The sequence below is a fragment of the Bactrocera latifrons genome, unplaced genomic scaffold (assembly GCF_001853355.1).
Source record: "Bactrocera latifrons isolate USDA-ARS-PBARC rearing strain unplaced genomic scaffold, ASM185335v1 scaffold_331, whole genome shotgun sequence".
In the NCBI taxonomy this organism is placed as follows: Eukaryota; Metazoa; Arthropoda; class Insecta; order Diptera; family Tephritidae; genus Bactrocera; species Bactrocera latifrons.
Window position 1 is genome coordinate 1 of NW_017536970.1, and position 14,149 is coordinate 14,149.

The 14,149-nt window shown below is 34.9% G+C and overlaps 1 long non-coding RNA gene across 1 annotated transcript in view; it reads right to left on the bottom strand.

The window, feature by feature from the left end:
* Window positions 1-3,079: 3,079 nt before the first annotated feature.
* LOC108971252 overlaps window positions 3,080-14,149 on the bottom strand; it is a 15,386-nt gene continuing 4,316 nt past the window's right edge. The window contains exon 3 of the long non-coding RNA XR_001993535.1: window positions 3,080-3,164. This is a non-coding gene — a long non-coding RNA (uncharacterized LOC108971252). The remainder of the gene's footprint in view (window positions 3,165-14,149) is intronic.

Here is a 14,149-nt window from a genome sequence, read left to right on the forward strand (position 1 = left end):
AGTGATATACATACATATGTATGTATAGTAGGAAGCTGGGATAAAGGTACCTATAAACCTTAGAGTTTCTTAATCTACCACCTTTCTACTTCTTTTTTATAGTTTTTGAGTAAACAAATTTTGTATTTAGATAGTTCAGCAAGCAAAATTTAAAGCTTTATTTTGTTCAGACCCGTCCCATACATGCAGGCAACGCTGTATTTTAATATTTTTACACAATGAACGTCACTGGCAATATAAAATATTAAATTTCAATGTTTACAGTTTCTGTGTGCATCTCACCTCAGCAGGTCAATATTTGCCCTCTCATAAAAAGGCCGCAACATGTGCACAACTGCATTCTTAACGCACGTACATACATATATATATAAATATGTACACAGTACGTACGTACTTATATCAAGCCTATGTGCATCAAGTGAAGCACGTACAAACATACGCAAATGTAAATATGCAAAGGGTATTAAAAGTATAAGAAGGAAATTGCGTAAATAGACACTGGCGTAGGAATATTACCCACAAACCCATACCCACTATTTTAGAAGTCCTCAATAGAAAGCAATATGAAGACCACCTAGTCATATGTAAAACTTGTGCATACATAAGTATAAATTTATATAAATACAGTACATATAAAAAATATGAGCACAATATGTTACAAAAAGTAGTATGTGAAATGAATTAAAGAACTCTCTTTTTCACTTTTCCAATTCGTAAGAATTTAAAGCATTATATTGAGCCACATATCGGTTATAAACATTTTTTCACATATTCCATTAATTTTTATCACCAACCATATTATCTTATCTGATGCCGATCTGATCCGATTTTCTTGACATTACACCAAAATACATATAAAGAAAATATGTTTACCCATTTTTATTAACATAATTAACAAATTGGTCGATATAATCGATTAAGTCCACTAGAATTACGACGAAAATCATTATATTCAGTATATGGTACCTCACTCATTTTCGGCTATGAACTACAAGTATATTTAAAATATCACTTAATTTACGTGGTGTCTGATATATATGGTGCAAAGTCAATTTGACTACCGGAAATCATTATATTAGGTATATTGGAACTATCCGATTTAAGTTCTAACACCAGACTACATGATCAACAGAAAGAGATGTTCACTAAATTTCGGTAAGATATCTTAAATATTCATCGGTTAATTGGAAGCCAGCTATGTATAAGCTCGGAACTTCTTATTTTCAATTTCGCACTTCGGCCAGAGGTGTCTCGGGAAGCAGGGCAGCAGTGAAAAATGAAAACTTCACTTCTAGGGGGTGTCAGGGCACAAAGGCATCGAGCACATTGAAATAGTGGACGAGATTGCTAAGAATGGTGTACGTCTATCACCCGCAGAAGCGTGGTAAAGAACACCAAAACTCGATAGAACGAGCTACCTGGGAGTAAAACTGGAAAAGTCATGTGCAGAATGGTAGAACGGAAAAAAAATTCCTATTGGCATGTGATAGAAGAGACTGTACAAATACACGCCCGCAGAATGGAGCTGACAGTTCGAGAAAATTGCAGGAAATATCTACAGGAAGCTTGGGCCCTTGACCGCATTAGCTACGTTGTAAACATATATGTTCCTCACAGAATGAGGTATCGATAATCAGACCAGGTCTGTTGAAATTAATCACATCCTCTTGGACCTAATACCTGAACTCCATCTGATATCGCAAAGGACCAAAACTGGTCTATGCGTGGCTCATTGACTTACCAGACTAACCTAACCTAACCTAAAGGGAATGGTCGTAGTTTTTACTAAGTCTGGTTGACAAAGCTCAAGTAGTTAAAGAGTTATAGCTCACAATTTTCATTAAGAAGTTGTTATGTCAATATATTATTTTCTCACACTGTATACTGTGAGCAAATCTCATTATGCTTGTACCACTAGCTGGAACTGAAATTATGTTAGGAAAAAGGCGTGAATAGAATATCAAATGTGAACGTATTAGCTCACATGTGTGAACATACGAGCACATWCATACATACGTGTGTATATATAGCGTGTGCGCTTTTGTTTTCTGTTTTCGATCGGAACTCAATTTAACAATTGACTGAGTACTTGACAGGTTTACAAACTGTTAAGCATCCCTATTGACGGCGCCAAACAAACACAAAAGAAGTGCGTGTATGCCAACATGACAGTATTTACCAGGATGTGTCTGAGACTACATGTGCAGTGGGTAAATGTTGCTGCACCCTGGCTGCGCTTCCCTGATAGCATTACCACAATTACTCGGGCGGATATGTTGACGAGGGAAATCAGCGATCTATGAAGGTTACCCTATGTGAAGGACACTTATAGGCGACGCAATGTCGTCCTGCTGTGTGTACGCCTAAATATAGGCTATTCAATTTAATACTTTGCACTGTATAGGTTCTGTGTTGCCACCTGTAGCATAATTTCGATCATTTTTTTTTTTATTTTTCTTTATTTGCAATTCAATTTCGTATTGTCCACATTTTGGCAACTAAAAATGTACTAAATAAAAGAACATGTCTAGAAATAAAGATAAAGCGCAAACAAGCAAAAACTATGAACATGGCTCAAGCAAATATTATGCACGATTTAAATAATTTTAAACACAAGCTGGGGCATAATGGCGCTACAGTCTTTCTACAAGTATCATACTCTAGATTCAAGCAGTTAGTAGCTAACTAAAATTTTGAACTTATTTCTGGCATTAAAAGCTTTTAGGCACCAAAAGAGTTGCATATTGATTACATGAACTACATAAACTAAAAATAATTATAAAATAATTATAGTACATAAATAATTAAACGCATGAATCCATTACCTGTTTCCGCAGCATATTAGTAATTTAGTAGATGTTGGTGTATGTATGTATGTTTATTTGTATTGCAAGTTTGCAGATATGTATAATATGAAAAACGTTTCGTAGTAATAGTAAAAATATCATTCATAAAGTGGTAACCCTATCGCAAAATAATTTTGCTCTTGCACATGCCAATTTGACTACCAAAAACACTTTGCATAGCTATCTTTTAATAAATATAATATATGTTAAGCGTAATGTGGACTCACTCATCGATCTCTTCCTCGGAAATGGAGTGACTGTTGCCGCCGAAAAGGGACATCTTGGGTTTTAACGGCAAATCCTCGAACTTAAATATTTCTGTAATAAAATTCGAAATAAGGAAAGCGTTAAATTTTTGCATTTATTATATTACACTGAATAATTCTTAGGCATAGTAGAGTAATAGTAGTTGATTGAAATATTAAGGTTGTCATATACATATTTGAAATTATAAAGTGAAATAACTTTACTTTTAAATCCAAAGACAGTATGTGTCTCAAACTATTGTTGATTGCAAGATAGGTTACTGAAGACTTCAAGCTCGGAACATACTTTTATAGAACCGCCAGAGGTTATTTAGTGACTGACGACCAGATAATAGTATGGCTTGCTGAATCATTAAAAGCATAACACCGAGATGTTGAACCCGATTCTCCAGTCGGCGACGATGGCGCGTACGTTCCATTACCCAACCATGAAGAAGTACGTCTGAAGAACAACCAAACGGTGGGGCCGATGGATTGTCGACATGCATTAGCTTCTTTGTAGAATATGGTCGGAAGAAAGCATGCCCAAAGATTGGAATTTAAGTGTGCTCTGCCCAATCGACAAAAAGAGACCCCACAATCTGCGCCAACTACCGTGGGATAGATCTCCTAAGCATCGCATATAAGGTTCTTTTGATTATCAGTGTGGTTTAGGCCTGAAAAATCAAAAACTAACCAGATATTCACCATACGCCAAAACCTGAAGACGACCCGTGAAAGAAGGATCGACACGCATTACCTCTTCTTTGATTTCAAAGCTGCTTTTGACAGCACAAAAAGTAGCTGCCTCTATGCCGCTATGTTTGAGCTTGGCATCTCCGTAAAAATAACACTCCAGCTTTGAGAGTATTCAGAAGCAGAGGAAGAGGAAAACCTCCACTTTTTTGAAAGGACTAGGTGGAGAATAATACTTGTAATCTCCAATTGGCGCCAAACAGCTGACTTGCTGTAAACTCGGCTATAACCGGGTAAGCGGTGTCAACGCCAATAAATAAGAATAAAAAAAATTTAAGTTTGAGGATATGACTAATTCCGGACATAAACGAGTCTAAAAAGCAGACTTTCTTAAAATTTCACGAATATCTGTCCAGTATAACCTGAGAAATGAAATTTTAAAATTGTTCAATGAACATCAAAATATTTTTTTCATAGGTACAGTTCAATTTAATTGTAAAGTAATATTCAATCACTTCAGCTGGTTGTTGTTTTTTTTTTTTTTTTTTTTTTTTTTTTTTTTTTTTTTTTTTTTTTTTTTTTTTTTGTCGAAATATTCGCAAAAACACTTAGGGTTTCTATGGCTGCTTATAAACCGTTTTTACATATTACCAATTGGATATATTGATGACATGCAATTAAGCGATAAAAAGTATCTAGAATGTAATTTATGTACAATGTAATTACGTACGTACTATTCTGTGAGTTTATATATTCAAGCCTTAATATTTCATTTGGTCACAGCTGTTCGCATCACATGCCATGAACATTAAACAGCCATTAACTGAAATCGAAAGCGCTGCGTCTAGGTAATTGGGGCAATTAAAAAAGGCACTTTTGTAGCCGAGAGTCGGGTATAAGATGGGTATACATATTAACCCAATGCCGAGAATTTTTTGAAAGAAAAAAAATATTGACATTATTTATTTAAATGGAAACGGCGATCACAAAAACAGTTTTTACAATAGAATATAAAAATGCACCTACATATTAAATTTTATTTGGATATCTCAAAAACGAATGCAAAAACTTCATAGCAAATCCATTTCCATCACTCTCTTTAAAGCACTAAGTTGTAAATATTTTTTGAATTTAACTTCTTTTCATTTGTGATTCAAACGGAAACCACAAAATTGAAATGAAACTTTTTAATTCGTATAAATTGCAAACCGTCGCTAATTGGCATTATACAGTAAAAAAATATTTATTCCGCATTATCCCTAGACTAGCCACATAATTTTATTTTCATAACTTTCTATCTATAAACGTGTCGTTACCAAGAGCAATTACCAAGCGGTGCTAAAATTGAAATCGCGTGGTAAACCACAACTTTACGAACACCACTAAAATAAAATTACCAAGAAAGCAAAATTTCGTTGGTTTCAGCGAAATGAAAAGGTTCGCAAACTTGCTACACAAAATGGTTATGCAATTTAATAGTTGTGAATATATTTTTGAGTATATACATTAGAACGGGTCGATTTTTTTCTATAAAATCTCACGGATCATTGTGAACAACATGGCTTAAGATACTATAGACATAAAATCGATTTCAAGCTTAGGATTTTTAAGTTGAATGAAAATTTGCTCGTTTTTGTTTTTGAGAAATCCGAGTGAAATTTAATATGTACGTTTTTTTTCATTCCCTAAATCGACCCGTTCTAATGTTAGGAACGTACATTAAACCAGAACACCTAGCTATGATTTATTACTGAAACCAAGTCTTAACAGTTTCATAATAATAATTAATGTTTCAAGCTGTGTCTCTTTATTTGTTCCTTAGACTTATAAGGTTACTTCGGAGGTGCTTAATAAAATTAGTATGAACGTCAAACGAAAGTGATCCAAACTACTTAACCAACGAACGAAGATCGAAAATGTTGGAAAAATTAAATCATTGCTCAACGTACTCGCTTTAAGCTCGATAAACCTTCCCAGCGAAGCTGTTCGGTACTCTATCCGTCAGAAAAATACTTTTCCTGTGAATCTGCAAAATAGGTCTCCGTGGTAACCTCTAATAAAATGTATGCACGGCGAGTGACTTCTTCAAGTTTTGTAAAGAAAAGAAGTCGCACAAGATCAAAACCGAAGAACACGGTGAATGGGGCAAAAGTGATTAGAGTTGTTCAACCAAAGTAGCTGTGGGAAAGACTTTTTTTCTATAATTGGGTTAATCAGGTTTCGTCGACGGTCACAAAACGACGTTGTTTATACTGAACAAAGATGGCACACATCACGCTGACAGTTTCTCATGAACAATTAGGATGTTCACGATAAGGTGGTTATCGGGTTATGTGGTTATGTGATTAAGTAAACAACAACAAAATACGGTATTACAAAATAACCAAAGTTGACCAACCTAGACCCTTGTTTACAGATTATGTGGTCGTTTGTTTATTTCCAGTGTTAGAAAGTAGTTGGAATTTTACTAAATGGCAGCATAAAAAATAAATAAAACTAAGCGATTGGCATTTCCATTTAGATTTTCTTATTGGAAAATCTGCTATTAACAGCTGTTTATTGTTTACAATCAGCATATTAGAACCGAAATAAAAAGCTTCGAAGAGCATCACAAAGCATCAAAAATCATCAAAAATTATATTAATATATATTAATATTTAATTTAGAACCTGACCCATACACGGTAAAGAATATTGGGGGAACGACATCGTGTGGGTCTTCATCCTCAAAGGTGAAATATACCAGCCGATGTTGCGGCGTTTTTCTGAAATTAGAATTATGTTTCGTCGACGGTCACAAAACGACGTAGCAACTGCTTCGGTTTCAGATTATTAAAGAGCGTAAGAACACTGCAGTGACAAAGTTTAACTGATGAGCTGGTTTTTCATGAGCAAATACGTCGAACACGCAGTGAAGAATATAGGGGGAGAACGGGAGCAATACTTTCTGGGAACGGAGTTCTCAGAGGTGCCCGGTGCTTTGGAACAATGTAGTTTTTTTTTTTCTACAAGAATTGACTACATTCCCGCGTTTGCAATTTTTCGTTAATACGGCGATACGTTAGCTACCACAGCAGGCCAACACAAAATTAAAAGTCCGAATCGGATGTATTCTGATATAGCGTCATCTTGCGCTATTGGCATCAACCGACGCAGAACCTGAGTACTTATCGAGCCAAACTCTCAATGTTGCAGCACCCTTGTCAAATAGTTCACAAAGACATCTATGCTTCAATTCAAATTAAAAATGGAAGTAAAATTGTCTCTGCTATATTAAAAAAAATAACGACAATAACGACGAACTGAGAGAACTTTAAATTTTTGAAGGATTATGGGCAATCAGTAGCTTACGCGTTCCACCCTAATGAAGCATATTTGAATATAAAATGTAAACATTCTGAGCAGCATATATCTGCTTTTATGATTACTGTGTATGTTTTTGTGGCATGTAATAAAAAAGTTACGCAACACTGCAGCAAAATTTTGACAGCATTGCATAGCAAAACTTTACCGTCTGTTCAAAAGCAGACATTTACGATAGTGAGCTGCCATGCTCCACCGACCACCAAATCACTACATGCAACCAACGCACTTCCTTTTACACTTCTAGTGGTAACAGCTCGACAAAATCGCGTACTCACCAACACAACCGAACCATCTACGCTCGCACATATACTAAATTCAGGTGCGCACAAAGGCGTCAAAGTATTCACATTTTAGCCAATTGTTACAGCTGCAACCTGTACAGCGTGTTGCAGGGGTCACATTGTGCGAAGAGAAGTGGTTAATGCTTTTTGTTTTGGACGTAATTAGATTTGGAGGTGCACGTGTCCTTCATGCTGACTTCTCACCTTTTGTCCTGCAAAGAGCGACCGTTAATTTTGCAAGTTGAAATCTCATAAAAGTCGAATTGCCGACACAAGCATTGTAAAGCATTTTTGTTATATAAGTAAATACATACAGGGTGGTCAGTCCTCTTATTATGCCCTGAACTGGATATATTAAGTTTGTCACGAAGTTTGTAGCACCTAGAAGGAAGKGTYGGARACCMTATAAAGTATATATAAAAATGATCRRTRTGTCGARCTTTCTAAAGCAACAACGTAGTCTCCCAAAAAATTKTTCAGATCGGATTACTATATCATATAGCTGYCATACAAACCGAACGATCGATCATGATGAAATGGCAAASSTTACTAAAAAGAAATGTTTGCTGTYCCTATCGGTCTAWRTTTGAAAAACCCTACATAAAAAGGCTTAACTCTATGAGTAAGAAAAAGATGATCTCGCTTTAACAGAATTTTCAATAAGGTCTCTTTAGTAAAAAACGTGAGATTGAGCATTAGTTGACTTGCGAAATTGAACAATTTTTTCGGAGGTTGTAACGTTGTCATAAATAATAATCCATGTCAAAGCAGGACTTTATTTTGATTGTTTAGTTTATATGAAAGATATAGGCCATAGAGAGCGACTAGTTCGCGTATTCGAGACAGACATGACTAATTCGAGCCAGCTCATCACGCTGTTTATTCATATATATTTATTAAGGGCGCCGCTGTTTCCTCCTGGGCGCTGTAAACTTTTGGATCGATGTTAAGGATATATTAATATACATTTTAATATCATTTATCGAAATTATAATTATGATTAAATGAATTAAGAGGATTCTTAATTATTTAATCCTGCAGTTACTCAAAAAATTATAGGACGGAAAGTTTTCTAGCAGAACGTCAGACTAACGGTAGTTTCGAAACACCAGCAATAGGATATTGCTAATAGGCCTCTAAAAACTGTACCAAAAAGTTGATCTTCGAGGATGTGTTAACTTCTCAATGAGGAAAAATGATTTTTTCGTTTTTCAGATTTGATAGTTTTGGTTTCTGATAAAGTCGCGGGATTGTAAATGTTCAAAAAATATATTTTTTTAGTTTCTTCGATATATGTACTTGACACAACATATAATAGACTTCAGAATGGAGTTTGTAATATTTCTAAAGAGAATCAAGACTATTTCGAATAAGAGAGATAAACAGAACAATCACCCGAACTAATCATGATTTAGGGCCACCGTATAAACATGCTAACATGCACAAACATAAATGCTTATGTGACTATCAAAGGTGTGTGATTACGTTGCCAGTTTACTAGCGGCAGACAGTCAGGGCACTGCCGTTGACAGCGAATTGACGAACGCAAACGTCAGCAGAATAATGAATATTTGCTTTTGGGTACGTTACATGACTCTCATCCATCACCACTTTGTCTGCACGAAAAATTAGGCGAAAACTTAATTTGTATTTCGTATTTTCTTTTGCAACTTGAGTAGAAGTGGCTTTTGCACACTGTCTCAACTGTTTCACCTGTGAGCGTGCGGTGTTGGCCGCTACTCGTATGTTGCCATGTTTTTCATTGTTTGCTCTGCCATTTTTCTAGTACACTTGTGGCTTATTTTTCGGCATTTTTTTTTTTTTTTTTTTTTTTTTTTTTTTTTTTTTTTTTTTTTTTTTTTTTTTTTTTTTTGGAKTAAAATGTTAGATTAAGCACGTCCGCAAACAAAGCTTATTCGTGTGAATAAAAGATGGGCGATATATCTCATACACACAMACACATATTTATATGTGCGTAATATCAGTTGGTTGGCGGAACTAATTTCCCGCAGAGCATTTAAGCTTTCACGTTTTCTCCTGTTCTGCACAATATTAGAGTTCAAGGTTTTTGTGTGCGAAAAGTGAGACAATAGAGCAGGGCTTTGTGGTGAAATGTTTGCAAAGACCTCTGAGATTAGTGAGTCTTATAATAAATGCCGGGCGGAATGAAATGTGTGCGTCAATGGAGTTCGCAAATGCAACAAATCGTGTTGAAATAACTTTGCCTCATGAGATAAAAAACTTTTTTATTGCATAAAGTATTAACTTATTTTTTATAGTATTCTGCGTGTTGTGTTCAATAAATTTCACGTGACAATAAAATGAAACTAAATGATAGTTTCAGTATTAGTTGCCAAAGGACAATTGCGGAAACAAATTTGGTAGTAAATATATATATGCCGTGATATATTTACTGTCTGTTATTATAATGCAAGGTCCTTGTTCAGTGGAGCCAGACTTGTATATTTTAAAAGGAGGGTTTAAAATGTATATGCTCGTGTTTCAAGATCAAATAAGTCATTATATTAAACGGAATTATCCGAATAAAGCGCTGACTAAAATTACTCATACCCCGCACATGTGTTTCCCTGAAAATATACAGAAAACTATTACATTGAATCCTTTTGAATTCAAAATGTAGTTAATAGTTCAGGAAGTCTTCGGTACTTCGGTTTAAAGACACATTTATTTCTTTGGCGATTTTTCGAGCTTTTTATCAATACGGTTACTATTAAGGATGATTCATCTATTACATAGAACTTTTCACTTTTCAATGCAATTTTTTAGTACAATTTACCTTTTGCTAGTACAATTTATCATTCCCTGCTGCCCCCAAACGCACCCACTCATCTACCTTTTCATATCCATCTGTTACCATATAAGTGGATAACCAAATGATATTCATCGAGTTATTCACTGAAAGTCTAGTTATTGTCTCCAAACATACTTATATGCAGTGTAACTTTAAGTTCGCAATGCGAATAGCCTCTATTGTCACTATCCACTATAAAGTTAATAGACTTCCCTGTAAGGAAAGAAACCCACCTAGCTCTCTCTATTATACCAACAATTTCGGCCTGAAAGGCTGAATTGTATTAATTTTATTAGCAGCAATCCATACATGCTACAGAAAAAGTTTGGCCTGCTCCTCTTTCACTCTTTGATCCATGGGGAATGCATAAATTTAGCTGTTGGTACTGTCGATCACAGTGCGATTGGTAAATGATTTTAAAGATTGCTGATGTAAATTATTCCATTTGAATCCCACGAAGCCACAACTTCACACTTTGGATGCAGCAAAATTCTTGCAATGTTCACAATAGATCGACTGGATTCCATTGTCTTCAAATTTTTTCTTAACAATTGATCAACTTCATTTCGTCTTATAGAGCTTATGAACTTTTCGTCTTTAACGACCTCTTTTCGACATCCAAAAGATTCAATGTCTTCGATATTCATATGCCCTATTCGCAATTAAGCTCACAACTTATTAATTGGTGCTTCGCCTGGAGCATTATTCATCGTGAGCATCATTTTATTCAAATACCAAAACTCGCGGATTTCCAAAACAAGCAGTGAAATTAATTATCGCAATAGTAAATCTCTCTAATAAAAAGCTTATTCGACACAATGAAGTCTGCAACTGGCTTTACGCTCAGCTTTTTGGTAGAAACTGTTACATTCATCAATTTTTACAAACGAAAACCAATTATTTCGGCTTTCTTTTCTTTTGCCGTTTTTGCATCACAAGCCAGGTCATTGAGGTTCGTTTGCGTGACTAAACGCGTAGACGTCAATCCTATTTCATAATGCGGTGGTAGAGTCTCTATTAGAGATGGTAGTATTAGCAACATTTCTCTTCAAAACTTCTATGTACGTTTTATGTTAGTGTCATGTTTTGTTCATGTTAACAATACAGAAAAATTAGAAGTGATATGGCCCATTTTTCGCCTAAATTATTTGGTAATTTGGCATTGATGCTTAGAAGAAGTTCGGGTTTTGGGGTACAGCATAAGAATAGCGGTGGTCCATATATATAGGTAAGTTGGGCAATTGCCTAGGTCATATATACTATAATAGTCTACTAAACCACTAAAACGCGAATAGTATGGGAACGCTAATAGTATGGGTTAAAATATATGAAATCGGATCATGACGTCTCTCACCACCCATATAATGGTCCGGTTAAAAACTACAAAAAGCACGATAAATCAATAATAAAATATGCCAGAAACTTTAAATCTTATCCCCGAGATGGTATGTAGAGCTTTCCAGGAACCGGTGTCAAAATTGCACACAAATCACATATCTCGAGACTCGACCGACCGATTTCAATTAAATATCAGGTGAAGCTCGAGATGGGAAACCTGATCATATGACTTTTTGCGTTTTGAGTTGTTTTATTGGTTGAATTTTTTTCATCAGTTTCCATCAACTAGCCAATTCAAAGGCAAAGCCGATAGCCATGACGATAAAATAATGCCCCGTATTTAGTGGGATCAGAAAAATGGCTGTAGTGTGAGCGTCAAAAATCTTTAATGGAAAACACTATCGACAACAACTCATTAACAAGAAAAAACGTTAACTTCGGCTGCATCGAAACTAATATACCCTTACAGGAGCATTTCTATTAGTAACTATGTGTTCAGTTTGTATGGAAGCTATATGCTATAGCAATCCGATCTGAACTATTTTTTCGTAGATTATATTATTACCTTAAACAGTAATCCATGGCAAATTTCGTGAAGACACCACGTCAAATGCGAAAGTTTTCCATGCAAGCCCTTGAATCCGATCGTTCGGTTTGTATGACAGCTATATGCTATAGTAATTCGATCTGAACAATTTCTTCGGAAATTTCACTATTGCTTTAAAAAATAACCTGTGCCAATTTTTGTGAAGATACATTGTCAAATATGAAAGTTTCCCATACAAGAACTTGATTCCGATCGTTCAGTTTGTATGTTATAGCGGTCCAATACCGACAGCTCCGACAAATGAGCTGCTTTTTGAAGAGAAAATGTCATTTATAAAATGATATCTTAAAAACTGAGAGACTACTTCGTATATATACAGACAGACAGACGTACATGGCTAAATCGACTCAGCTCAACATACTAATCATTTCTATATATACATTATAGGGTCTCCGACGCTTCCTTCTAGGTGTTACAAACTTCATGAAACACTATCGACAACAACTCATAAAATTGAAGTGAGCGATGAGCGTCGCTCGGAATTTATTTATAATAGTGCTCGAACTTCTGCTGCAAGATCGATTAGAAATGATTTAAAAAACAGCGGTCAGTAAGTGTTACTATTTATTCTGGTCGATGGCAGAACGTCTTCACTAACGTCATCAATAATACAGCTTCAGATGAGCAATACTTTCATGTACATATATACATATATGTTTTTCTTAAACGAATGTTGAAATTATAATACAAAAAACGCAAGTAGACCCAATAAATATCACATATACATATACATATACATATACATTACATATACATATATAAAGTGCTTGTAAATCCCCTTTAAACATGGAATGATATCATTCTCCATGTGAACCCGTTGGAAATAATCAACATCATTATTTTAAATTACAAAAAATTGTTCGAACAAACAGTCTTTATTATTTAGTAGCGTACATACATAGGTGTCATTTACTGCAATTAACTAACACAGCGATTCTGGAAGCAGTTTTCCGAAATTTGAATAACAGTAATTAAATGGACACAACACAAATAGATATTCAGAATGCATAATTATCTTTAATTAGAATTGCTTAGATGAAAATTAGGCTTCCAACTGTTCGATGTCCATAAAAAGTGTAACCTATGACTATAGAAATGGAATTTGTTGTTGCATGATTGTACATATATATGTAAATGAGTATGTACCAGTATTGTACTATAATTTGCTATCTGCAGAATATAAATGTCGTTTTTGGTGTCCTTTGATGTTTTTATTTCGTTTCTAACGGTATTTACTTTTTTTAWTTTATTTATCATAGAGTTGCCATAGTTGCAGGTATTTGCTTTTCCAACCACTGTACACATACTGTTGTCTGAAAGTGCCCTTGAAAAAGTAATTCAACTACCCAAAGTATGAAAAATGAACTTTGCCTTCGCCGAAACTTTGCGGCAGTTAACAACACTTGCACTCGTTCAAGTGGCAACCGTCTACATAATGACGTATACGCGAATGCATATGGGAGCGTGTGTGTATGATATGCAATTATAYTTAAATTGTAGTACTTAAGCTTACTTTTATTTACGTTGCTGTACTAAATGTTAATAAAACTGCATGAAAATACGGAAAGTTAACKTGAAAAGTTCAAAGCTTTTGAAGTTAAAGTTTTTGCATTTTGTGCGTTAGTATATTTTTTCATTGTGCGATAAGTTTTAAAAGGCTTCAAGGTGTTCTCTAAGTAGAATTGACTTTGAACCGGGAACGGCTTCGATTGAATGCCAACAATATCACTCTCTGCACTTTGTAGCAAGACRAATCCACAAAACATTAATAACTTCTAACAAACATGATGACATTATCATTACCTGTATTTTCCGGTAACTTTAGCCAGAAGTAGAGCCCCAAATACCAGAAATCATTTTATCAATATTGTAGCGACGCAGAACTGATACGCTTGCAAATAAAGAAAGAATACGTTCATTTCATTTTGACTATAATGATTAGAGTTCCCTTGACTTCTT